This window comes from Capra hircus, chromosome 15, assembly GCF_001704415.2.
Source record: "Capra hircus breed San Clemente chromosome 15, ASM170441v1, whole genome shotgun sequence".
NCBI lineage: Eukaryota > Metazoa > Chordata > Mammalia > Artiodactyla > Bovidae > Capra > Capra hircus.
This window is the reverse complement of record NC_030822.1, coordinates 27,856,631-27,884,166: the sequence shown is the minus strand read 5'-3', so window position 1 is coordinate 27,884,166 and position 27,536 is coordinate 27,856,631. Positions and strand designations below refer to the sequence as shown.

General features: G+C 44.0%; 1 pseudogene; it reads left to right on the top strand.

Moving 5' to 3' along the window:
• Positions 5,253 to 25,660, top strand: LOC102173319 (annotated as a pseudogene).

Here is a 27,536-nt window from a genome sequence, read left to right as displayed (position 1 = left end):
ACCCTGGTCGACTGCTGAGTGCTGTACACAGGTCACTAGAGGCTGTGTCTCCCCCTGATACCTGGTAGGATGAGGGTCTCTGGGAAGGGAAGGACTTGTTTGAAGTTACACAGCTGGAAAGTGGCCAATGCAGGACTGGTCTCAACTCTCATCAGAGCTCTTCTAATCTGCCTTGAGGGAGGACCTTGGAAAATGACTCCCAGATGCACCTTCAAGGAAGGAGGGTTGGTCCAAGCTGCAGAGCTGCCTGCACAGGGGCAACTGATCCTAAGACAGATTCAGGTGAGATGTCAGCCTTGGCCACTTTAGCCCAATTCAAGACCACTTTGGTGGGCCATTTTGGTTCAACTTCTTCCTCGGCCCAATTCCATTCTCTTCCCTCCTCTGAAAGCATTTCACAGAGAGGAAATGCAATGAATGAAGCCATGTTTAGCATTCATGATAAGGAAATGGAAATCAAGACCAGAACCTAATATCACTTTACTTGCTATCAATGTTTGTACATACCAAGGGCCAGAGAGGATACTGTAAACATTCTGGGAAAAGTATAAATTGGTGCTACATTTTTGTGACAAACCTTGGTACTACTTTTCTCTAGCTTGTGCAAGCACCTATGATCCCTTGGGCTTTTGAGTCTATGGGATGAATAAGGGCACAGGGACAGGGACCAGTGAGAATACTGTCAGCAGAATCCATCAAAGTGACTGGCTGTGGGGGTGGAAATCAGATTTCTGATGCAAAAGATATTTAAATCATCCAAAGAGTAGAGTATGAACTTAGATGATATGATATTCAAGAGGTCTGACAGAATGTGGTCCACTGGAGAAGGGAATGGCAAGCCACTTCAGTATTCTTGCCTTGAGAACCCCATGAACAGTATGAAAAGGCAAAATGATAGGATACTGAAAGAGGTACTCCCCAGGTCAGTAGGTGCCCAATATGCTACTGGAGGTCAGTGGAGAAATAACTCATTGGAAAAGACTTTGATGCTGGGAGGGATTGGGGGAAGGAGAAGAAGGGGACGACCGAGGATGAGATGGCTGGATGGCATCACTGACACAATGGACACGAGTCTGTGTGAACTCTGGGAGTTGGTGATGGACAGGGAGGCCTGGCGTGCTGCAATTCATGGGGTCGCAAAGAGTCGGGCAAGACTGAGCGACTGAACTGAACTGTACTGATAAACATTTTCAAATATATTCAAACTCCATTAGGAAAGTAGTGTAACACAATGAAGTTTCCAAGGCACCTAGGCAATCAACTGTGAAAGGCAGAGTCCTAAGCACTGGATGACCCGGATGTTCCCTGTGTGACCACTTTGGGAAGCTCTGTGGCTATGTGGAGACTGTAGCATGGGCAGGTGAGGGGAAGTCAGTTTAGTTTTAGACAGGCTGTGATGAAGGTGCAGAGAAGACTGCCAGGGAGGTTGTCAAGTACTCACCTACACAGTCAAGTCTGGAGCACAAGGGGAGGTCAGGCTGGAGATGCAGTTTGGAAGTGTTCATTCTGTAGACAGACTCCAAGGCCATGAGCCTGGAAGAGGTCTTTGTGGGAGAGAAGGCAGAGAGAATAGGTAGGATCCAGGGACTGAGGGGACAGAAGGGCCCACAAACACTTAGCCTGGTGAAGGATAAGAGCCACCATGGAGACCCAGGGGCAGCCCGAGGGGCAGGAGGGAAACCAGGAGAGTGTGGTGTCCACGGGTGAAGTTGTTTCAACAATGAGGGTGGGGCAACTATGTTTGAGGCTGCTGAGAGGTCAAGAAGACAGCTGAGAATTGACCATGGATTCAGCAGCGTGGAGGCCAGTGGTGAACTTGTCAAGGGCAGTTCCATGGTACAGTGGCATCTGAAGTCTGGAAGAGGGAGGACAGAATGGGAGGGGAGGGCATGGAAATTGGATGGCTCTTCCATGAGTTGTGCTGTCCAGGCAAACTAAGGAAAGGGCAGGAGATGGAGGAGGTGGTGGGGCTGAGAGGTATTTATATGGGAGCTGGTACTGCATATTTCTCCTTTCTTCTGGATCCTGGTGCACACAAGGTTTTATTTGTGCCCTCCAAGAGTCTGTTTCCCAGTCCTGTGTAAGTTCTGCTGGCTCTATGGTGGGGTTAATGGTGACCTCCTCCAAGAGGGCTTATGCCTAACCCTGATGTAAAGAGATGGAGTCAAAGCAAAAACAACACCCAGTTGTGGATGTAACTAGGGACAGAAGTAAAGTCTGCTGCTGTAAGAGCAATATTGCGTAGGAACTTGGAATGTTAGGTCCATGAGTCAAGGCAAATTGGAAGTGGTCAAACAGAAGATGGCAAGAGTGAACTTTGACATTTTAGAAATCAGTGAACTAAAATAGATGGGAGTGGGTGAATTTAACTCAGATGACCATTATATCTACTGCTGCGGGCAAGAATCCCTTAGAAGAAATAGAGTAGCCATCACAGTCCACAAAAGAGGCCGAAATGCAAGACTTGGATGCTATCTCAAAAGTGACAGAATGATCTCTGTTCGTTTCCAAGCCATTCAATATCACAGTAATCTAAGTCTATGCCCCAAACAGTAATGCTGAAGAAGCTGAAGTTGAACGGTTCTATGAAAACCTACAAGACCTTTTAGAACTAACACTCAAAAAAGATGTCCTTTTCATTATAAGGGATTGGAATGCAAAAGTAGGAAGTCAAAAAACACCTGGAGTAACAGGCAAATTTGGCCTTGGAGTACAGAATGAAGCAGGGCAAAGGCTCATAGAGTTTTGCCAAGAGAATGCCCTGGTCATAGCAAACCCCCTCTTCCAACAACACAAGAGAAGAGTTCACACATGGACATCACCAGATGTTCAATACTGATATCAGATTGATTATATTCTTTGCAGCCAAAGATAGAGAAGCTTTATACAGTCAGCAAAAATAAGACTGGGAGCTAACTGTGGCTCAGATCATGAGCTCCTTATTGCCAAATTCAGCCTTGAATTAAGGAAAGTAGGGAAAATCAATAGACCATTCAGGTATTAGAAATGAAAAGCAAAGGAGAAAAGGAAAGATGTACCCATCTGAATGCAGAGTTCCAAAGAATAGTAAGAAGAGATAAGAAAGCCTTCCTCAGTGATCAATGCAAAGAAATAGAGGAAAACAACAGAATGGGAAAGACTAGAGATCTCTTCAAGAAAATTAGAGATGCCAAGGGAATATTTTATGCAAAGATGGGCACAATAAAGGACAGAAATGGTATGGACCTAACAGAAGCAAAAGATACTAAGAATAGGTGGCAAGAATACACAGAAGGACTATACAAAAACGATCTTCACAACCCAGATAATCACGATGGTGTGATCACTCACCTAGAGCCAGACATCCTGGAATGCAAAGTCAAGTGGGCCTTAGGAAGCATCACTATGAACAAAGCTAGTGGAGGTGAAGGTGATGGAATTCCATTTGAGCTACTTCAAATCCTAAAAGATGATGCTGTGAAAGTGCTGCACTCAATATGTCAACAAATTTGGAAAACTCAGCAGTGGCCACAGGACTGGAAAATGTCAGTTTTCATTCCAATCCCAAAGAAAGGCAATGCCAAAGAATGCTCAAACTACCACACAATTGCACTCATCTCACACACTTTCAAAGTAATGCTCAAAACTCTCCAGGCCAGACTTCAACAGTACATGAACTGTGAACTTCCAGATGTTCAAGTTGGATTTAGAAAAGGCAGAGGAACCAGAGATCATATTTCCAACATCTGTTGGATCATCAAAAAAGCAAGAGAGTTCCAGAGAAACACCTACTTCTGCTTTATTGACTATGCCAAAGCCTTTGACACAGTTTGTTGAGGATCACAACAAACTGTGGAAAATTCTCCAAGAGATGGGAATACCAGACCTCCTGACCTGTATGTAGGTCAAGAAGCAACAAGCAGAACTGGACATGGAACAACAGATTGCTTCGAAATCAGGAAAGGAGTACGTCAAGGCTGTTTATTATTTAACTTACATGCAGAGTACATAATGAGAAATGCTGGAGTGGATGAAGCACAAGCTGGAATCAAGATTGCTGGGAGAAATATCAACAACCTCAGATATGCAGATGATACCACACTTATGGCAGAAAGCAAAGAAGAACTAAGAGCCTCTTGATGAAAGTGAAAGAAGAGAGTGAAAAAGTTGGCTTAAAGCTCAACATTTAGAAAACGAAGTTCATGGCATCTAGTCCCATCACTTCATGGCAAATAGATGGGGAAACAATGGAAACAGTGACAGACTTTATTTTGGGGGGTTCCAAAATCACTGCAGATGGCGACTACAGCCACGAAATTAAAAGACACTTGCTCCTTGGAAGAAAAGTTATGAACACCTAGATAGCATATTAAAAAGCAAAGACATTACTTTGCCAACAGAGGTCCATCTAGTCAAAGCTTTGGTTTTCCCAGTAGTCATGTATGGATGTGAGAGTTGGACTATAAAGAAAGCTGAGCACTGAAGAATTGATGCTTTTGTACTGTGGTGTTGGAGAAGACTCTTGAGAGTCCCTTGGACAGCAAGGAGATCCAACCAGTCCATCCTAAATGAAATCAGTCCTGCATATTCATTGGAAAGAATGATGCTGAAGCTGAAATTCCAATACTTTGGCCACCTGATGTGAAGAGCTGACTCATTTGAGAAGACCCTAATGCTGGAAAGATTGAAGGCAGGAGGAGAAGAAGACAACAGAGGATGAGATGTTTGGATGGCCTCATCGACTCAATGGACATGAGTTTGTGTAGGCTCTGGGAGTTGGTGTTGGACAGGGAAGTGTGGCGTTCTACAGTCCATGGGGTCGCAAAGTGCCCGACATGACTGAGCGACTGAACTGAACTGAACTGCATATTTATAAATGATAACCATGGATTTGGCAGGTGAAAGAAGACAATTACTGCAGCCAAGTAATACGGTAGGTGAAAAGAGGGCAGGATTGTTCTTTACTTGCTGCTTCACTTACCAAGTAATGGGCAAGATTTGAGCAAAGGTAATCTGGCAGATAATGTATTGCCTGAAGAGTCCACTGTACTTCTCTTACTCTGTAACAAGTTTACTCCAAGCCAGGTAATTTTAAAGATTTTATCTAAGATACTGGTGGTGGCCAGGTTGTTGCAATGATACCCTAGGGCTGGATGGACACCCACCCCCAGCCCCTATAAATGCATAGTAACCTCTGTCAGGACAAAAACTGGCAGGTATCTCACACCACAGCCGAGCTCAGAGAAGCCTTCCGAGCAAGCAGAGGAATCAACATGGTGGAGTTTGCACCTTTGTTTGTGCCACTGGAGTGCAGGTTGCAGACCTTAGCGGTCCTGAAGTGGATCTTCAGTTTCTTGATCCTGCGTAAGGAAAGCTGAGATGGGACTGGGAGGCCATGGGCACCTGCCCCTTCAGGTGCACATGGTACATTGATGGGGGAAAGATACAGGTTCCAAGGTGGGTGCTGAATCTAGTGCCTGGGGGTCACCTGGGATGAGGGACATTTTGTTCTCATGGTCTTGGTGAATTTTTGCCAACAGGAGTGTCTCTGACTGTCCATGCCCACGTCAGCCCAGCCTGGGACCTGGGAGTGTCTGGAGGAGGACAGAGAGTCAACTAACCCTGGGCATGGTGCTAGAAAGAGGGAAGCTGAGAAAAGGCATCTTGACCCTCTGATGCTAGGAACAGATGCTTGTCCTTTATCCCAAGGCAAAGGATATCCCCAAGATGGCTTTAGGAACAAGAGGTCCAATCTGTGGGAGACAAGCTGTAATTTAGGGGTGTGGGGTGTTGGGGTGTTGGGGGAGAGGGATAACAGGGAGCAGCTGTTATTAAATCAAATTTGCGCCTGCTGTGGGAACGCAGTAAAGCCCCTCTACTGACACTAGGTTGTGGTAAAAGAAACTGCAGGGTTTTGTTTTTTTTTTTCAGGTTTCTTTTTTATTAATTTTTTTAAATATTTTTTTATACTGTATTGGTTTTGCCATACATTGACATGTTTCCATCATGGGTGTGCATGCGTTCCCAAACATGAACCCCCCTCCCACCTCCCTCCCCATAACATCTCTCTGGGTCATCACCCTGCACCAGCCCCAAGCATGCTGTATCCTGAGTCGGACATAGACTGGTGATTCGATTCTTACATGATAGTATACATGTTACAATGCCATTCTCCCAAATCATCCCACCCTCTCCCTCTCCCTCTGAGTCCAAAAGTCCGTTATACACATCTGTGTCTTTTTTGCTGTCTTGCATACAGGGTTGTCATTGCCATTTTCTAAATTCCATATATATGTGTTAGTATACTGTATTGGTGTTTTTCTTTCTGGCTTACTTCACTCTGTATAATTGGCTCCAGTTTCATCCATCTCATCAGAACTGATTCAAATGTATTCTTTTTAACAGCTGAGTAATACTCCATTGTGTATATGTACCACAGCTTTCTTATCCATTCATCTGCTGATGGACATCTAGGTTGTTTCCATTTCCTGGCTATTATAAACAGTGCTGCGATGAACATTGCGGTACATGTGTCTCTTTCAATTCTGGTTTCCTCAGTGTGTATGCCCAGAAGTGGGATTGCTGGGTCATAAGGTAGTTCTATTTGCAATTTTTTAAGGAATCTCCACACTGTTCTCCAAAGTGGCTGTACTAGTTTGCATTCCCACCAACAGTGTAGGAGGGTTCCCTTTTCTCTACACCCTCTCCAGCATTTATTGCTTGCAGATTTTTGGATCACAGACATTCTGACTGGTGTGAAATGGTACCTCATTGTGGTTTTGATTTGCCTTTCTCTAATAATGAGTGATGTTGAGCATCTTTTCATGTGTTTGTTAGCCATCCAGATGTCTTCTTTGGAGAAATGCCTATTTAGTTCTTTGGCCCATTTTTTGATTGGATCATTTATTTTCTGGAATTGAGCTGCATAAGTTGCTTGTATATTTTTGAGATTAGTTGTTTGTCAGTTGCTTCATTTGCTATTATTTTCTCCCATTCAGAAGGCTGTCTTTTCACTTGGCTTATATTTTCCTTTGTTGTGCAAAAGCTTTTAATTTTAATTAGATCCCATTTGTTTATTTTTGCTTTTATTTCCAGTATTCTGGGAGGTGGATCATAGAGGATCCTGCTGTGATTTATGTCAGAGAGTGTTTTGCCTATATTCTCCTCTAGGAGTTTTATAGTTTCTGGTCTTACATTTAGATCTTTAATCCATTTTGAGTTTATTTTTGTGTGCGGTGTTAGAAAGTGATCTAGTTTCATTCTTTTACAAGTGGTTGACCAGTTTTCCCAGCATCGCTTGTTAAAGAGATTGTCTTTACTCCATTGTATATTCTTGCCTCCTTTGTCAAAGATAAGGTGTCCATAGGCATGTGGATTTATCTCTGGGGTTTCTATTTTGTTCCATTGATCTATATGTCTGTCTTTGTGCCAGTACCATACTGTCTTGATGACTGTGGCTTTGTAGTAGAGCCTGAAGTCAGGCAAGTTGATTCCTCCAGTTCCATTCTTCTTTCTCAAGATTGCTTTGGCTATTCGAGGTTTTTTGTATTTCCATACAAATCTTGAAATTATTTGTTCTAGTTCTGTGAAAAATATGGCTGGTAGCTTGATAGGGATTGCATTGAATCTGTAAATTGCTTTGGGTAGTATACTTATTTTCACTATATTGATTCTTCTGATCCATGAACATGGTCTATTTCTCCATCTATTTCTCCATCTATTAGTGTCCTCTTTGATTTCTTTCACCAGTGTTTTATAGTTTTCTATGTATAGGTCTTTAGTTTCTTTAGGTAAATATATTCCTAAGTATTTTATTCTTTTCGTTGCAATGGTGAATGGAATTGTTTCCTTAACTTCTTTTTCTACTTTCTCATTATTAGTGTATAGGAATGCAAGGGATTTCTGTGTGTTGATTTTATATCCTGCAACTTTACTATATTCATTGATTAGCTCTAGTAATTTTCTGGTTGAGTCTTTAGGGTTTTCTATGTAGAGGATCATGTCATCTGCAAACAGTGAAAGTTTTACTTCTTCTTTTCCAATTTGGTTTCCTTCTATCTCTTTTTCTGCTCTGATTGCTGTGGCCAAAAATTCCAAACTATGTTGAATAGTAGCAGTGAAAGTGGGCACCCTTGTCTTGTTCCTGACTTTAGGGGAAATGCTTTCAATTTTTCACCATTGAGGATAATGTTTGCTGTGGGTTTGTCATATATAGCTTTTATTATGTTGAGGAATGTTCCTTCTATTCCTGCTTTCTGGAGAGTTTTTATCATAAATGGATGTTGAATTTTGTCAAAGGCCTTCTCTGCATCTATTGAGATAATCATATGGCTTTTATTTTTCAATTTGTTAATGTGGTGAATTACAGTGATTGATTTGCGGGTATTGAAGAATCCTTGCATCCCTGGGATAAAGCCCACTTGGTCATGGTATATGATCTTTTTAATGTGTTGGTGGATTCTGATTGCTAGAATTTTGTTGAGGATTTTTGCATCTATGTTCATCAGTGATATCGACCTGTAGTTTTCTTTTTTTGTGACATCTTTGTCAGGTTTTGGTATTAGGGTGATGGTGGCCTCATAGAATGAGTTTGGAAGTTTACCTTCCTTTGCAATTTTCTGGAAGAGTTTGAGTAGGATAGGTATTAGCTCTTCTCGAAATTTTTGGTAGAATTCAGCTGTGAAGCCATCTGGACCTGGGCTTTTGTTTGCGGAAGATTTCTGATTACAGTTTCAATTTCCGTGCTTGTGATGGGTCTGTTAAGATTTTCTATTTCTTCCTGGTTCAGTTTTGGAAAATTGTACTATTCTAGGAATTTGTCCATTTCTTCCACGTTGTCCATTTTATTGGCATATAATTGCTGATAGTAGTCTCTTATGATCCTTTGTATTTCTGTGTTGTCTGTTGTGATCTCTCCATTTTCATTTCTAATTTTATTGATTTGATTTTTCTCTCTTTGCTTCTTGATGAGTCTGGCTAATGGTTTGTCAACTTTATTTATCCTTTCAAAGAACCAGCTTTTGGCTTTGTTGATTTTTGCTATGGTCTCTTTTATTTCTTTTGCATTTATTTCTGCTCTAATTTTTAAGATTTCTTTCCTTCTACTAACTCTGGGGTTCTCCAATTCTTCCTTTTCTAGTTGCTTTAGGTGGAGAGTTAGGTTATTTATTTGACTTTTTTCTTGTTTCTTGAGGTATGCCTGTATTGCTATGAACTTTCCTCTTAGCACTGCTTTTATAGTGTCCCACAGGTTTTGGGTTGTTCTGTTTACATTTTCATTAGTTTCTATGCATATTTTGATTTCTTTTTTGATTTCTTCTGTGATTTGTTGGTTATTCAGAAGTGTGTTGTTCAACCTCCATATGTTGGAATTTTTAATAGTTTTTCTCCTGTAATTGAGATCTAATCTTAATGCATTATGGTCAGAAAAGATGCTTGGAATGATTTCGATTTTTTTGAATTTATCAAGTTTAGATTTATGGCCCAGGATGTGATCTATCCTGGAGAAGGTTCCATGAGCACTTGAGAAAAAGGTGAAATTCATTGTTTTGGGGTGAAATGTCCTATAGATATCAATTAGGTCTAACTGGTCTAATGTATCATTTAAAGTTTGCGTTTCTTTGTTGATTTTCTGTTTAGTTGATCTGTCCATAGGTGTGAGTGGGGTATTAAAGTCTCCCACTGTTATTGTGTTATTTTTAATTTCCCCTTTCATACTTGTTAGCATTTGCCTTACATATTGCGGTGCTCCTATATTGGGTGCATATATATTTATAATTGTTATATCTTCTTCTTGGATTGATCCTTTGATCATTATGTAGTGGCCTTCTTTGTCTCTTTTCACAGCCTTTGTTTTAAAGTCTATTTTATCGGATATGAGTATTGCCACTCCTGCTTTCTTTTGGTCTCTATTTGTGTGGTATATCTTTTTCCAGCCCTTCACTTTCAGTCTGTATGTGTCCCTTGTTTTGAGGTGGGTCTCTTGTAAGCAGCATATAGAGGGGTCTTGTTTTTGTATCCATTCGGCCAGTCTTTGCCTTTTGGTTGGGGCGTTCAACCCATTTATGTTTAAGGTAATTATTGATAAGTATGATCCCGTTACCATTTACTCTATTGTTTTGGGTTGGGGTTTATACACCCTTTTTGTGTTTCCTGTCTAGAAAATATCCTTTAGAATTTGTTGGACAGCTGGTTTGGTGGTGCTGAATTCTCTCAGCTTTTGCTTGTCTGTAAAGCTTTTGATTTCTCCTTCGTATTTGAATGAGATCCTTGCTGGGTACAGTAATCTGGGCTGTAGGTTACTTTCTTTCATCACTTTAAGTATGTCTTGCCATTCCCTCCTGGCCTGAAGAGTTTCTATTGAAAGATCAGCTGTTATCCTTATGGGAATCCCCTTGTGTGTTATTTGTTGTTTTTCCCTTGCTGCTTTTAATATTTGTTCTTTGTGTTTGATCTTTGTTAATTTGATTAATATGTGTCTTGGGGTGTTTCGCCTTGGGTTTATCCTATTTGGAACTCTCCGTGTTTCTTGGACTTGGGTGATTATTTCCTTCCCCACTTTAGGGAAGTTTTCAACTATTATCTCCTCAAGGATTTTCTCATGGTCTTTCTTTTTGTCTTCTTCTTCTGGGACTCCTATAATTCGGATGTTGGAGCGTTTCATATTGTCCTGGAGGTTTCTGAGATTGTCCTCATTTCTTTTAATTAGTTTTTCTTGTTTCCTCTCTGATTCATTTATTTCTACCATTCTATCTTCTATTTCACTAATCCTATCTTCTGTCTCCGTTATTCTGCTATTTGTTGCTTCCAGAGTGTTTCTGATCTCATTTATTGTGTTATTCATTATATATTGACTCTTTTTTATTTCTTCTAGGTCCTTGTTAAACCTTTCTTGCATTTTCTCAATCCTTGTCTCTAGGCTATTTATCTGTGATTCCGTTTTGATTTCAAGATTTTGGATCATTTTCACTATCAATATTCGGAATTCTTTCTCAGGTAGATTCCCTACCTCTTCCTCTTTTGTTTGGTTTGGTGGGCAACCCTCCTGTTCCTTTACCTGCTGAGTATTCCTCTGTCTCTTCATCTTGAATATATTGCTGCGTTTGGGGTGGCCTTTTTATATTCTGGTAATTTGTGGAGTTCTCTTTATTATGGAGCTTCCTCACTTGGGTGGGGTTGTATCAGTGGCTTGTCTAGGTTTCCTGGTTAGGGAGGCTTGTGTTGGAGTTCTGGTGGGTGGAGCTGGGTTTCTTCTCTCTGGAGTGCAGTGGAGTGATCAGTAATGGGTTATGAGACGTCAAAGGTTTTGGAGTAACTTTGAGCTGCCTGTATATTGAAGCTCAGGAGTGTGTTCCTGTGTTGCTGGAGAATTTGTGTGGTATATCTTGTTCTGGAACTTGTTGGTCCTTGGGTGGAGCTTGGTTTCAGTGTAGGTATGGAGGCATTTGTTGAGCTCCTATTGCTTAATGTTCCCTGAATTCAGGAGTTCTCTGATGTTTTCAGGCTTTGGACTTAAGCCTCCTGCTTCTGGTTTTCAGTTTTATATTTACAGTAGCCTCTAGACTTCTCCATCTATACAGCACCGATGATAAAACATCTAGGTTAAAGATGAAAAGTTTCTCCACATTGAGGGACACCCAGAGAGGTTCATTGAGTTACAAGGAGAAGAGAAGAGGGAGGGGGTAGTTAGAGGTGACTGGAATGAGATGCGGTGAGATCAAAAGAGGAGAGAGCAAGCTAGCCAGTAGTCACTTCCTTATGTGCGCTCTATAGTCTGGACCGCTCAGAGGTATTTACGGAGTTATACAGGGAAGAGGAGAGGGAGGAAGTAGACAGAGGTTTCAGGAGGATAAGAGAGAGGAATGAGAAGGAGAGAGACAAATCCTGCCAGTAACCAGTTCCTTAGGTGTTCTCCACTGTCTGGAACACACAGAGATTCACAGAGTTGGATAGAGAAGAGATGGGGGAGAAATGAGACAGAGGCCACCTGGTGGAGAAAAAGGAGAGTCCAAAGGAGGAGACAGTGGTCAAGCCAGTAATCTCGCTCTCAGGTAAAATTGGGTAGTGAAGTTTGGGTTTTTAAATGTACAAAATTGACGACAAAAACCTAAGAGCAAAGATTAAAAATCTAGAGAAGAGGTTGGATTTTCAAAAATACAATATTAAAGAAAAGAAGCAGAAGGAAAAAGGAAAAAAGAAAAAAAAAGCCACAAGAATTATTTAAAAACAAACAAACAAACACCAATAACCACCCAAAGACTATATATGGTGTTTACCTTAAAAAAAAAAGTCTTTTTTTTGGAATATTAATAATAGGTTATAGAAATAAAAATTAGAGGAGAAATAGAAGACTTAACTATTAAAAAAAAGTTAGAAAAAAGAAAAAAAAAGGAATGATTTTAAAAATAGTAAAAATATATCTGGCCCTTCTCTGATGTTGTGGGCCGTGTGGGGTCACTTCCAAGGCGGTTCCCTCTGTTTAACTTCTTCTTTATGCTGGTTTTTTAGGCTCACTAGTTCAGTCGCGCTGTGGGGAGGGGGGATGCTGCAAACAAATAGTGCTGTCGTGTGCACACAGTGTCTCAGCCCTGCTGGACCTGTCCCTTCTCGCGGTGTACAAACCGCTCCGGCTCTACGGCGCTCAGCCGGGAACCGTCTGAGGCCAGCCCTAGGCTGCGTGCACTTCCCCGGTCTAAGCCGCTCAGGTTCGGCGCTCAGGTAGCCCTCAGAGACACAGATTCTGTTGGGACTGCGTTTTGTGCCCTTCCTGGGTCCGAGTAGCTCAGGAGTTTGGCGAGCGCGATAGCTGTGACTTGTCGCCTTTTCTGCCTCTACTGCTCAGTTTTCTGGGTGGACCGCTGGCGCCCCTTGTGAGGCAGATGGTGACTGTCCAGCACCCCCAGAAGTCTTAGCAAAGAAGCCTGCTTGCAGTTTGGTAAGTGAAGTCTCTCCGGGTCTGCAGTTGCCCCTTTCCAGCCCTTACGGCTCTGGCTGCCTGTCCCCGGCGGGGGTGGTCTGCAGCCGGCTTTTTCCGTTCCGTCCTTTGTTCTGTGCTCAGTCCTGGAGGTGTCTTATGTTCGAACTTCTCGCATGGTAGCTATCCCACAGTCTGGTTTGCTAGCCCAAGTTAGATCGTTCTGGTTGCGCGTGGGGCATTCCTGCCCGATTCTTACAAAGCACTGCAGCCCGCGCCTCCCGCACGTCCCTGCCCTGCCCCCACTGCCTAGTGGAGGATGCAGGCGTCTGTGCTGCTTTTCCGCTGGGGGAGTTACTGTTGAGCTTGTAATCTCTTGGTTTTAATTATTTCTTTATTTTTCCCTTCCTGTTATGTTGCCCTCTGTGTTTCCAAGGCTCGCCACAGACTCGGCAGGGAGAGTGTTTCCTGGTGTTTGGAAACCTCTCTTCTTAAAATTCCCTTCCCGGGACGGGCTTCCCTTCCCGGGACGGAGCTCCCTCCCCACCTCCTTTGTCTCCTTTTTCGTCTTTTATATTTTTTCCTACCTGTTTTTGAAGACAATGGTCTGCTTTTCTGGTTGCCTGATGTCCTCTGCCAGCCTACAGAAGTTGTTTTGTGGAGTTTGCTCAGTGTTGAAATGTACTTTTGAGGAATTTGTGAGGGAGAAAGTGGTCTTCATGTCCTATTCCTCCGCCATCTTAGGACCGCCCCCGAAACTGCAGGTTTTAATAAAGGATCCAAGCAAGGAGTCCAGAGAGTTAAAGCTCAAAATGCCTGAAACCCCTTTGATTACCAGGGAACGGTGTCTAGAGACTGGGTGAGGTAGAGATGCTGGGTGCGTGATCAGCTTCTAGAGAAGCATCTGATTGCTTGGTGGTGAGGTAACTGGGAGTCACCATCATCAACTTTCTGGTTTCCCCTTGTCTGAGGTCTACGGGCTGGTGAGCAACTTCCTCCACCTGCTGGGGGTTCAGTATCTGCAAAACCATTCAAATATAAGTCTCAGTATTATCTATGGCTCATGGAAACAAGCTAACAGTCTTTGAAATTTGTGGAATGGTTAAACTGTTATTTATTTTCTTGCTTGACTGTTTTCTTTTCTTTTTGTCTTTATTTTTGAAATTTGGCGAAGGCTTAGGAAGCTGAAGATTTTCTACAAATAAGAGGTAGGCAGAGGACATGAGGGATATTTTCCAGGAAGACTGCATAGGTCCTGCTTGATTACAAGGTTACAATCTATAATAGCGATCCCTATGTAGACTCATGGGTGAAAACCAGCCCCCTGATTTTTTTGTATTTGTACAGCCCATGAGTGAGGAATGGCCTTTACATTTTAAATGCTTGCATTTTAAATGATTTTGTGTCTATGTAGTATCCTCCTAGTTGCCTCTTGAGCCCCAATATCTGAAATATTTGCAATTCAGACCTTTTGGAAAGGATTACTTACTTCTGCCTAGGGAGACTGGGAGTGGGTGAAGAGAAGGAGCTCTTTTTCACTGATATTAGGAGATGAGTCTACAGGGCAGAATGTACAAAATGGCACAAAATAAGGTTTTCCAGGGAGCCAGTAAATGCTGCACATATAGTAAACAGATGGTTCATGCTGGGCATAGAGCAGGTGTTTGGGGAGGAGCGAAGAAGTGGCCAGAAAGGTCAACAAGGACCTGTCACTGAAGACTCAGGTCCCAGAAAAAAATACTTTCCAGTGGGTTACTTGTTTAATCTGTTTATTTCCTCTGCTCTGTAATTCACATACTCACACAGGAAGGTAAGCTCCTTTCACATTGTTGGTCTTGTTCTCATCTGCATCTCCGTCTCCTAGAAGAGTTGATGTTGCTAAATATTTGTTGAATGAATGAATGTTGAGATCATGATATGGACATAATAGTTGAATTGAAACCACCACTCATCCTACTAGCTTTCTGTGTGAGATTAGCCAACCTGAATACCCCCTCTGGGTCTTGGTAAAGTGGGGTTTTGCATCTTTTCTCCTTGGTGTTATGAGGGGAAAGGTATTTCCTTTCTTCAGGGACTGAAAATACACCCAAGTTAGGATTTTGCCTACTGACAGGAATTAAAGGGTGAGCCCAGAGTGAGAGAGATGTTTAGATGGGGGGTGTTGTTTCTGATCAAGTAGAAATGCCTCCATTTTTAAATTCTCTTTTTCTGACTGAAAAACAAATACATGCTATTTTAACACATTGAAACAAAATGTGTGTTCTGAAAGTCAAAGACTTCCCCCAAATCCTACCCTACAAGGACCTGCTATTAACAACTTGGTTCTATTCTCTCGACCTGGATAGTTCTTGTTTCATGGGTACAGAGGTTCAGTTTAGGAAGATGACAAGAGTTCTGAGATAAAGGCTGGTATACTTACACGACAGTGTGAATTAATTTATTGCTGCCAAATTGACTCTCAAAAACCATTCCAAGTATATGCCCAGGAGTGGGAATGGTGGATACCATGGTTGCTCTATTTTAGTTCTATAAGAAATCTCCATACTTTTCTCCATAAGACCTCTCTCATGAGCCCATAATTTGAAAAGATACAAGCACCCCAATGTTTATAACTGCACATTTACAATAGCTAGGACATGGAAGCCACCTAAATATCCATTAGAATAATGAATAAAAAATATGTGGTAATATAGGTAATGGAATATTACTCAGTCATAAAAAGGGACAAATTAAGGCATTTGTATAGACCTAGAGTTTGGTCCTAGAGTTTGGACCTAGAGTTTGCAAAACTGAGTGAAGATCGCCAAAGAAAGACAAATATCACTTATATGCAGAATCAAAAAGGAGGTACAAATGTACATATTTACAAAACAGAAGCAGAAAAAAAAAAAACTTATGGTTACCACGGGATAAGGGGGAAGGATGGGAGATTTGGACTAACAAATAACACTACTGTATATACAAAAGATAACATTAAAAACCTGCTGTATATCACAGGGATCTCTACTCAGTCCTCTGTAATGATATATATGGGGAAAGAACAAAAAGAAAAATCAGAGTGGATATACTTATGTGTATAACAGATTTTTTCCCTATACACCTGAAACTAATACCACATTGTAAATGAACTATATTTTAATGAAAACTTAAAAAGAAAATACTGAAGAGTCATTTGGATAAGTATTGTGTTAAATATATTTTACCACCATAAAAATTAAATAACCAAACAAAGTACCCCAAACACAACACTGAAGTCAGTACCATGAGGGCAGGAATTCCTGTCTGTTGTTCACAGCTGTACCACCACCACTTGGCACATTGTAGGTACTCTATAGAAAGCAAGCCTTTGTGAGCCCCAAACTACTTTGATTTAAGCATTTTGCTACTGCTCAGACTGGGCTTCCCTGGTGGCTCAGCAATAAAGAATCTTTCTCTAGTGCAGTAGCTTCAGAAAATGTGAGTTCGATCCCTGGGTCTCAAAGATCTCCTAGAGGAGGGCATGACAACTCACTCCAGTGTTGCCTGGAGCATCCTCTGGACAGCAGAGCCTGGTGGGCTACAGCCCATAGGGTTGCAAAGAATCAGACACCACTGAAGCAATTTAGCACACATTCAAGTACTACGCAGACTGGGTCAAAAGTCTCCTCTGCCATGAATGACAGGCCCAGTTTACTCTACTTTCAAATAGACTACAAGTGGTGGTTGACCTTTTTTAAGAGTATGAGCACATGATGTTGAGTGTAGGGAATGGGATGGAAAAGATGCAGTATTCTCTAACAGTGAGGCTCCATTGGCATCAGATTAAAGATAGCCCCACAGACCACCTCACCCTGAGTCAAAGCTGAGATTTGCCTGTGAAAAGGACTCAGAATCTTAAGTCTGGGAGGAATTTCTCACTGCAACTCCTCCTAGAACTGCTGCACTCCTGATGATCAGGCCAGGCATGAGCAGCCCTCTTCCTCCCTCCCTCCTTCACCAGGACAGGGCCTGGCAACAGAGGAAAGAGTTCAGCAAAGCTAAAGAGCTCAGGGAGTTGTATCCACACTGATCAGATTAGTGTGGCCAGAATATGGGCTGCAGGTGGGTGAGTGAGGATGGAGTAAGAGGAGTCTGACCAGCAGTAGGGAGCTTGAGGCCAGGCTGAGCTGCCTGAGCTGAGCCTCAAAGTTATGAGAAGTCATGGGCAGACTTTAACTAAAGGGGGGATATACATTTCCCTGTGGCTCAGATGGTAAAGGGTCTGCCTACAATTTGGGAGACACGGGTTCAATCCCTGTGTCAGGAAGATCTCCTGGAGAAGGAAACGGCAACCCACTCCAGTATTCTTGCCTGGAAAATCCCATGGATGGAGGAGCCTGGTGGCTACAGTCCATGGGGTCTCAAAGAATTGGACGTGACTTCACTTTCACTTTCATGGTGGAATTATCTGTGGAAAGATGGGCTGGGGTTAGACAGGAAGTGTACTGGCTAGAAAGAATATCTTTTCTCTGGGCTTCTAAAGAATGGATACCAGAAAGAGTTCATCCTGTTACATTTCCACCAGGCATTTATTGAGCACCTGGTGAATGCAGAGAGGGAGGTGGAGAGGCAAGAACAACTGACAAAGCAGTCTGCTGCAGTGGGAAAATGTGAGTTTGAATTTAGGCCAACTCCAGGCTCTCGATGTGACACTGGTGGTGTTGACTGCATTCTCTCCTTTTGAAGCCTTGGGAAGCTGATCTCTTCCTCCTAGGGTGAGGACTGGACAGGACAATGCAGGCTGGGCATAAAGGAGAGCTCGTTCCTTCACACCACTGACCACTAATGGTTCCTGCTTCCCTTCCCAGACTTGATCTGCTGTGTAGTCTTCATTGGCCTCCTGTTCACAAGATTCTGGATGATCAGTATCCTGTATGCGGTCTGGTGGTGCCTGGATTGAGACACGCCACAGCAGGGGGGCAGGCAGAGTGCTTTCATAAAGCACTGGACCTTATGGAAGTACATGAAGGACTATTTCCCCATCTCAGTGAGTAAGGGGCTGACTAGGGAGTGGTCAGTACCATAGTCCCCACGTGTCCATGGGGAAGTGTGACCCTGTGTGCAGTGAGCAGAATATTGGGATGGGAGACAGGTGACAGGCTATCACCACACTGTGGCTAGAGGAAGAGTCAGTTTCTGTCTGATTATGGTCGTCCAACTTCAGTGATGTGAGGCCACTATGAGGACTGATGAATGAACAGGATTTGAGGAACCTTGTAGGCCATGTAGTGCAGCACACTTAAGTATCTTACTGGTGTAAAACCTTCAGTAGTCCAAGTTTGGAGTGAAGGAATCTGTAATAAACATAAATTTTAAGGCAGCATCTAGACCACAATTTATCAGATGATGAGTCTGACATCCAGAGATGGAGGAAGATGTGAGCAAGAATATAGAGCAGGTTCTTTTATTGTTTTTATTTTTTTTTCTTTTTTTTTTAATTTTTTTTATTTTTATTTTTTTTTTAATTTTTTATTTTTTTTTAATTTTAAAATCTTTAATTCTTACATGCGTTCCCAAACATGAACCCCACTCTCTCCTCCTCTGGACTCTCCTTTTATTGTTTTTAAAGTTTGTGTATTAGCTTTGAGGATAGAAACAGAACAGAGAGCCCTCAGGAAGTATCCTGCCCCAACTCTGATATGCTGTGTTTCCTTGGACAGAGCTTTGCCCATTCTGAATCTCAGTTTTCCCATGGATCCACAAAACAGTCTGATTACTCCTTTTCTGCCTATCTCTTACTCTCGCCCCAAGTATCAGTCCTTAGTGATACAGTCCCTGAATTTTACTGAACAGATCTTTGGTTCCTTTCCTAAATCTCAGACAGACTAAACCCTTGGATGTAAGCAGCTGTGATGGTTAATTGTCCAGTGGGGACAAGAAGGGGAGTGCATTTGGGACACAGAGAAGTGCCAGGCAGGGACAAATGGCTTTCCTTAGGACACAGGAGAGAAGAATGTATAGTCTTCTGTGTATTTAATGTCTGAAGACACGTATTCGAACTCTGAAGGTGGACATCAAAGGTTCTAATACAGGGTCTGCAACATGCCAGTTGTATGACTTTGGGTGAGTTACACATGCTCTCTGAGCCTTGATTTCTTCATGTGTAAAGCAGAAATGCTGCCACATACATCATTGGGTTGTGTGGATTCCATAAGACATCAGATGATCCTGGGGCTTCTAAGGACAGCATCTGGCTCTCTTTTCACACCTGAAGCTGCTCTCTGGCTCTATTTCACACCTGGAACTGCTGTCAACGGCATCTCTGGCAGAAAAAATGTGTGGCATGGCTCTGTGTCTGTCTCACTTACATCTCTTCTGTCCCTCCTCTAGCTAGGTATGTCCCCTGGAGGTTTTGTCAGTTGGGAACTATCAAAATTTTGGGAAAATGAGCCTTATTTGCAAAAATCCCACCTGCACAGTGTTTGGGATTGTTGGCCAGTGCAGGCCTTTGGCATCAGCACCTGCAGAAGGCAGAGAAGACAGAGGGAGAGATGACATGTAATTTGATGCCTCTGTCCTGGACTGAGGTCTGCAGGTGGCACTGTGACTGGCAAAGAACTCCCAAGTCATCCACACACCCAGGGAGCAAGCCTTGCAGAGATCTTAAGGTGGCAGGAGGTAGGGGGCCAGGGAGTCTCTGCTGTCTACCTAAAAGATATGCACAACCCAAAAGTTATGAGGGGCTTTGTTCTGAGACCTTACTAAGGACAGTAGTCAGGAGATAGCCTCTCAGTAATCTCTGAGGAGCTATTCCAAAAGGTAAGGGAGAAGTCAGGATTTACGGGTTTTTGCTGAGAAAAAAAAAAAATGTAGTTAAACATCAGAAGATTACTGCCAGTCAAAGAGCAAACTCAAGTAATGATATTAATGGTTTTCTATATATGGAGAGATGCAAAATCTGGGCTCACTGCAATTATTCCTTTGATGTGCATCCTCACTCTCTATGACCAGTATCCTATTTCCCTCCATCTTGAATTCCTTTCAATCCCCATTGTCAGTGGCAGCTACAGTGGCCGCTGGATTGAAGGCAGGCAAACAACATTCCTTGTCCTAACAACTCTACTGCAGCTACTCCACATCACAAGTCTTTGCACTCTATGACTCTTACTCTAGAGCTGCCACCTAATAGTAGTTTCTAGTGAAATTAGGAGACTATGTCTGAGCATTGGAGCTTGCTAAACATAACCTATGGGCTTCCTGAGCAGCTAATGGTGGAGAATCAGGTAGCGTTTTCCCCAGAAAAAGCTGCTTCCACCTCATGCTGAAGTTCAATCCAGGAGCTGGGTTTCCATGGGAAGACTTCATATCCCAGAGCAGCAGTATCTACACAGACCAAAGCCTGAGCAGGGATGCAGCGCTGTGGGCAGGCTGTGACCAGGTGTTAAGAAGTGCTGCAGACTTGGCAAGATACCTCCCTGAGCCCTCCCCTCCCATCACTAGAGACTTGTGCCCCTCTTCTCTGCCCCCACTTCCCAGCACACTGGAGTCTCTTACACTGAGTCACAGGGATTCAGGGGTCAGCCCTCCACCCAGGACTGAACTCCAGCTGCCACAGTTCTTGGAGAGATGCTCACCCCCTCCTGTGATGGTTCCTTCATTCTGTGTGGGCTCTGCCTGGGACAAAGTCTCCCTTCACATAGGACAGGGATTTGTGTCCCTGTCACCCTCCCAGGAGTCTTGCCTCTGCCTTGTGCAGGGGCCCTTCATCCCCTGGTGAGCTGTATCAGCTTCATCCTTTCATGGATCCATTCTCTCCCTCATCATTCCATGTTCTCCCAGAGCATCTCCTCTGCTCCAGGCCTGCAACAGGAACGAGGATGTTCAGACAGGCTGTCTCTTATCTCAGGAAACTCACATGGGGGTGAGAAAGCACTTGGGCACAGGAAACACATAAAAGAGGTCAGCACAGAAAGTCAGCAGGTGGACCAGCAAAGGCACAAGATGAAGCTCTGATTCACCAGGTTGCTGTTCCTTCAGCTGGTCAAGACTGCCAAGCTGGACCCCTCCCGGAACTACCTTGCTGGCTTCCACCCTCATGGAATTGGGGTGATTGGAGCTTTTACCAACTTGTGCATGGAGGGCATGGGCTTCTCCTCAGTTTTCCCAGGCATCTGCTCACATTTGATGATGCTGAACATGTGGTTCTGCTTCCCTTTCTTCAGAGATTACATCATGTCAATGGGTGAGTCCTCCTACTCCGGGTATCCCAGGAACTGTGAGGGCTGAAGGCATGAGGAGGGATTTTAAGGAGGGCAGTCAAATGTTCGTACTTCTTCCAAGTAAATGTGTGGTAGACAGGAGATGAGACCCAAAGAAGCATTTCCCACAGATCTGTGCTCAGTGATGACCGTGGTGGGAGAGTTGGGAAAAGGGGTAGTGCTCAGAGCCTGTCATCAGGCGACTCCCAGCTGAGGTCTAGAGTAGAACCCAGGCCACATACTCCTGAACCATTCTTGCCTCCTTTACACTGTATGTGACCACCTTCCTTTCTCCCCAGGGCTGGTCTCAGCAGACAAGGAGAGTGCTGCTCACATTCTGAGCAGGAAAGGAGGTGGCAATCTGCTGTCCATTGTTGTTGGGGGCATCCAGGAAGCATTGACTGCCAGGCCTGGAGCCTACAAGCTGGTCCTGCAGAACCGCAAAGGCTTCATCAGGCTCACCCTGATACATGGGTATCGGGAAGAGGGTTCAGAGTTTAGCTGGATATTGGCAAGGATTGTATTTTGGAGGGAAGACTGCAGAGGCAAATGCAGATTCTATTTTGGCAAGGAGAGTCTAAATCCACTAACAATGAAGAGTCTGTCTTGGTGACCAATGTATTGTTTCATGCCCAAATACCCAGAGATGACTCTAGAAGAAAGATTTTGTGACTAAAGGATTACATCTTATGGATTATATTGCTGAAAGCTTGTGTTACATTTGAGACCTAGGGAATTTGGGTGAATGGAGTTTGGGGCATAGCTTAGAGCTGTCTCTCATCTTAAAACATCTGTGAAGAATAGAAACAAGCCAGAGCCAAAGAGATTTTTCCAGAAATTTTGCAGTTGTTTTATACCTGTGATGTTTCTCGGCAGTATTCTGGTCTCCCTGTCACATAACTGGGAAGGGTTAATTTTGAATTTATGCTGGATCTGCTTCTGTGCCTTAAACTCTCAGCTTGCAGCTTTTTTCAGTTGAGTTAAGTCACTCAGTTGTGTTAGACCCTTTGCGATCCCATGGGTTGCAGCAAGCCAGGCTTCCCTGTCTATCACAAACTCCCAGAGCTTGCTCAAACTCATGTCCATCGAGTCAGTGTGCCATCCATCCTCTAGCTAGCATTACTTTGTTAGTGTGTGAGATAAGTGCAATTGTGCGGTAGTTTTAACATTCCTTGGCATTGCCTTTCTTTGGGATTGGAATGAAAACTATGCTTTGTTAGTGAAGGCCCACATAATGGCCTGCCTAAGGAAGATAACCTGAGCCACCCACCTGTGAAGGATTGCAAGGAAGTGAAGCTAATATATTCCCCTACCTGAAATTTACCATTCTAGGGGATGTTTGCACGGATCAAATAGTATTTTTTTGCTGGGGTCCAGCCCCAGCAGGATCCAGGGGCACCCTCAGGATGAACGGCATCAGCGGGGAGGTGGGGGGGGGGAGGAGAGGGGAAAAGAAAGAATGAATGAATGTTGCAGTCAAGAAAGTAGAGGAGAGGAAGAGGTTGATATTCCTTGGTTTACACAGAAAGCCAATAAAGCCCCGGCATGGGACTTGCTCTGTTCACGAAGGCCTCAGGCGCCCTCTCGATGTGGCAAAGGTGAAGAGCACCTTCTCGAGAGGGTCTTAGAAGCCCAGGCAGGAAAGTGAACTCAGAGAGCCTCTGTGCTCCAGGGGATCAACCTGAAAAGGAAAGAGAAAGAGAGAGAGAGAATGAAAGAAAGAATGACACGGGGAGACCAAGCTTCAGTGAGCAAGGCCCACAACTTTATTTTCACAGAGAGTTTTTATACCTTAAGTTGTATATAGGGAATAATGGAAGATGCAGAGTCATGCAGGGTCAGCAGTCCTGACCCTAATCGAGACCAGGCTTTCTTTCTGCATACCTATCTGTATACACAGGTCTTAGGTGATTTACATCATCTGGCCAGGAAGCCTGTTAACATTTTATGACCCTTTTTTCTGATAAAGGTTAGTCAACCAGAAAACTTATTTTCTCTAAAAGTGTTTTTATCTAAAGTCTGGTGCCACTCTCAGAAAATACTAAATAAAGTTACATTCTTCACAGATCAAGGGTACATTGGGTTACAACAAAGAGAGAGAATTTATTAACTCAAGGTCTAATGTTATTAATGCCAAGGCTACTGCTTATATTTTCTATATATCAACTATATTAATCAATGTACTCCCAATGAATAAGAGATATGAAAACTGGCAGCAAGCATTGGCTCAACAATGAAACCCTTCACCAGTACTATTCTAATAATTTTTAACTCTTTGAAAGGCTCTATATCTTTAAGATGTTTTAAGCTTACCGTGCCTCTCGTGGTTGGGAAGCTGTGAACAATCACATGCATAGTTATAAAAGTCCGGATAAACCTGTCAGGCAAGTTAGAGAGTCATCAAAGGGGTTTGAATTGAAACACTGCTATTATGCCCAGGAGGCCTATTAACTAGAGCCCTAGGTTGATTTTCTCCAGAGAAAGGGTCAGGGATAGCCCCCCATTAATGTCAGAAGAGTTGGTGAAAGGCATAAAATAGTAGGACAGACAGATTCTGGTTTGGGGGTAGATGCTCAAGCAGGTCCAGGGGGTCCCTCGAGTCCTGATCTGCCTTGCCCATCAGGTCTCTTCCGCATGACCTTGTCATGGGTGGGATCGCCTGTGCTGGCTCCTGGCAATTTTTACTTTGTTTCCTCACCTCCTCCCCACCTCTGATCCATAAGAGAACCTGGCAACCAGGCCCTGACAAGATGGTTATTTTGAGGTGCTAGCCTGCCATCTTCTCTGTCAACCAGCTCCTGAAAAAGTCCCTTCCTCATCCCAACAGTACATCTCAGATTCATTGGCCTATCTTTCACCAAGCAGAGCTTGTACTCGGTAACAATCCCACTGCCAGTTGGTAGCCCTGAGAGGAGCAATGACCTGCCTGAAATCATAAAGCTAGGCCATGGCAGGTCTGAGAGACACCTGAGGCCTCTTACTTTTGGTCCAGGGCTCTGTCCTCTGCTTGAGTTCCTGTTCATAGGTCCCTGAGGAAAGTTGGGTTACCAGCTTGTGCCTTCTTGCCCCTCCACACGCGCTCTCTCCTGTCTCCCTCTAGGGCAGCTCTGGTACCGATCTTCTCCTTTGGGGAGAATGACGTATTTGACCAGGTTGAGAACGCTCCTGGCTCCTGGCTGCACTGGTTCCAGGACCGACTTCTAAAGACCACGAGATTCTCCATCCCACTCTTCTATGGCCGTGGAGTCTTCCAATACAGCGTTGGTTTTATGCCCTACCGCTGGCCTATCACCACCGTGGGTGAGCCTAGACCTGGACTGGGAGGGGGAAGGGCTGCACAACAACGGGCTTGGGCTTGGGCTTCAAAGGGACGTGAACAAAGGCCAGACACATTATTGACCTCATGGAACTCACGTTCTAGATTGAGAAACAGACACACAGATCAGTGTAAAGCAGTTTGGGGAGGGAATTCTAACTGAGATAAACAGACCATTCTCCACTACTGATTTCTGAGCACCTACTGTGTGGCAGGCACTGCACTGGCTCCTTACATGCAACTGCTCAGTTTTCCCAACAACTTTGGAAGCAGGGATTATCATCCCCATTTTATTGATGGTGAATGTAGACTCAGAGAAAGTAAATGACTTCCAAAAGATCACCCTGCCCTTGAGTAAGGATGTAGAAACTTGAATCAGAATCTACTTGACTTTTATTATGCCAGAGAGGAGGCTTTGATTCTGAAAGGAGAATCTCAAAAGGCTGATAGGAGAAGGTGAATACAAGGGTTAAATTAAATTAAAAGGGTTAAATTAAATTAAAAAGGTTGAATTAAAGCCTGTTAGTATTGTGCATAAAATAGCAATCAGCAGGCTGTGAATGAGAGCCTGAGGAATTTTCCTCTAAATAATGGGCATGCACTTTAATGCATAGACTTAGCAGGATCTCTTCAGATATTTAGACATTTCTCTTTGCTCTGGGCCACTACTCAGCTCTGTGTCTTGCAGTGGGGAAGCCGATCAAAGTGCAGAAGACACCCCATCCCTCCCAGGAGGAAGTGGACAGGCTGCACCAGTGCTACATCAAGGAGCTGAGCAACCTCTTCGCAACTCACAAGCTCAAGTACAATGTCCCAAAAGACCAACACTTGGAGTTCTGCTGAGTACCTCTCCAGAGGAGCGGCTGTCCCAAATGGCAGGGCTGGCATTAGGAAGGATGGAGGGAGGTGCTGTGATCCCAGAAGGTTTCCTGGAAGTGTCTGTTGAACACAGCTCCAGAGCCTTCGCTGATTCCTGCATCTCCACCCCATGGCAGGCCCTGGGTCACAGCTAGCTCTGTGGCAAAGGAGACCAGACTCTGGCATCAGTGATTTGCTCTCCTGCACTGACTCCTCTGTAGTGGGCCCTCTCCTTGGTTCTGCCCACTTGAGAAATGAAAGAGATGCTTGGAGAGAATGATGTCTATGTCTCCGTCATCTGTGGTCCTGTCACTCAATGGGCAGGACAAGAGCAGCTCCAATTAGCAGGTTTCTTTTCCTCTGCCTTGAGTGATAGCACAGAAGCAGCCCCCAGCTGCAATTTTCTCATACAAGCTCCTCCATCCTGCAACCTGCCTGTCTCAGCTCCTCCCTCCCTAAGATGAAGAGGAGGGCAAGGCCACAACCCCCTGACTTATCCTTGCACTTCTGAGTTTCTGAATCCTCTGAGCCCCAGAGTGCCAGCCAGAAGGGCCCTGAAGTAGGGAAAGAGACTTGAGCTCTGTCACTGGATGAATGACCAGGGGCAGACCTCTTCACCCTCTGTCTGAATCTCAGTTTCCCCAAGGGACTGTGATGACCTCTGACCTCAACTTTGATGTCACATGGGCTGAGAGCTCCATGATGTGGCCACTACTCCTCATTTGTAACTTCAGCCTTGACCTTGACATAGAAAGGAGCTCCATAAATGTCAATTCATCAATGAAAGGATTGATTTAGTCTTCTTCTTTTCCTCCACCCTACTCCCCATCTGGGAGCACTGGTCAAAGCCTCCCATTTAATCCCAGTCTGGCCCTGCAGCCCTGCTGCCCTGTGTCCCCTTCCCAGATGGTGGCTCAGATGGGCCACAGAATGGCATGTTACTCCTTCCTCCCTGGCCAGTCAGCTCCAACTTACCACCTCTGCCCTGTTCTGCGGGAGACAAGGGGGAGGCTATGTGCAGACACAGGGCAGACCAGGGAGAGAAGGAACATGAGGAGTGAATGGTCAGTGTCTGCAAGCAGGGCAGATGGGGACATGCCTCTGATGAAATGAATTCTGGGTCACTGGGTCTGCTACACACATCAGGAGTGAGGGACAGGATGGTAGGGTAGGGCCAGTACTGTGAACTCTCACATCTAGAGTAGGAAAGCAAGTTATTTTCCTTCCAGAAGCCAATCACACCAATATGTACAAATGGAGGTGGGATTATTTTGTGAATGTAAATTTGGGTCTAAGCCTGGCCCAGCCCTTTTCAGTGACTTTGCAAGTCACATCCTTTTTAAACTTCAGTTTTGTTTTCAGAGAAAAAAGCATCACAATTCATAGCTTGGGTTTATGAGTGGGGAAAATAATATTTTGAGATCACTGGTCATTCTATGGCTTGTGAGGAGTGATGGGAAGTAGATGTAATTAGATTCTGGTTGTAAATGTGCCCAATATCTCATGTTGGCCTCTTCTGACCCTAAGAGGTGGGTGCTATAGGGTCTCAAGAGAGGTGGAAATCAAGAGCAGTGTGGTTGAGAGGGGGAATGATGGTTTCCACCAAGGAAGAGGGAAGAAGTGGCAAGTGTGCAGGACCATGAAGGATGGGCAAGATTTGCCAAGACAGAAGTACCTGCCCACTGCAGTTTTCTAGTACTGGGTATTGAACTGGTGCAGACATTAGTGGCTAAAGGGGACAAGGATTTGTTATGTCCACATCTCTGAGGATGGCTGGATGGTTATTCTCAGAGTTCCTGCTCTTCCACCTGCAGTGTCAGGGGAACTGCTGATCTCTTTCCTTTGACTCCTTATCTCCTCAATTTGGGCAAAGGTCACCTCCTGGGACTTTTCTGGAGGTCCAGTGATTAAGACTTTATGTTTCTAATGCAGGTGTGCAGGGAACTGGGATTATATCCTTGGCCGGGGATCTAAGGGCCTTCCCAGGTGGTGCTAGTGGTAGAGAACCCACCTGCCAATGTAGGAGAAGCAAGAGACATGGGTTCAGTCTCTGGGTCAGAAAGATCCTCTGGCTGAGGGCATGTAACCCACTCCAGTATTCTTACCTGGAGCACCCCATGGACAGAGAGGCTGGCAGGCTACAACCCACAGTGTCACAAGGAGTCAAACTTGACTGAAGTGACTTGGTACACGTGCATGCAGGGAAATAAGATCCCATATACTGCATGGCATGGCCAAAATAAATGACTGAAGT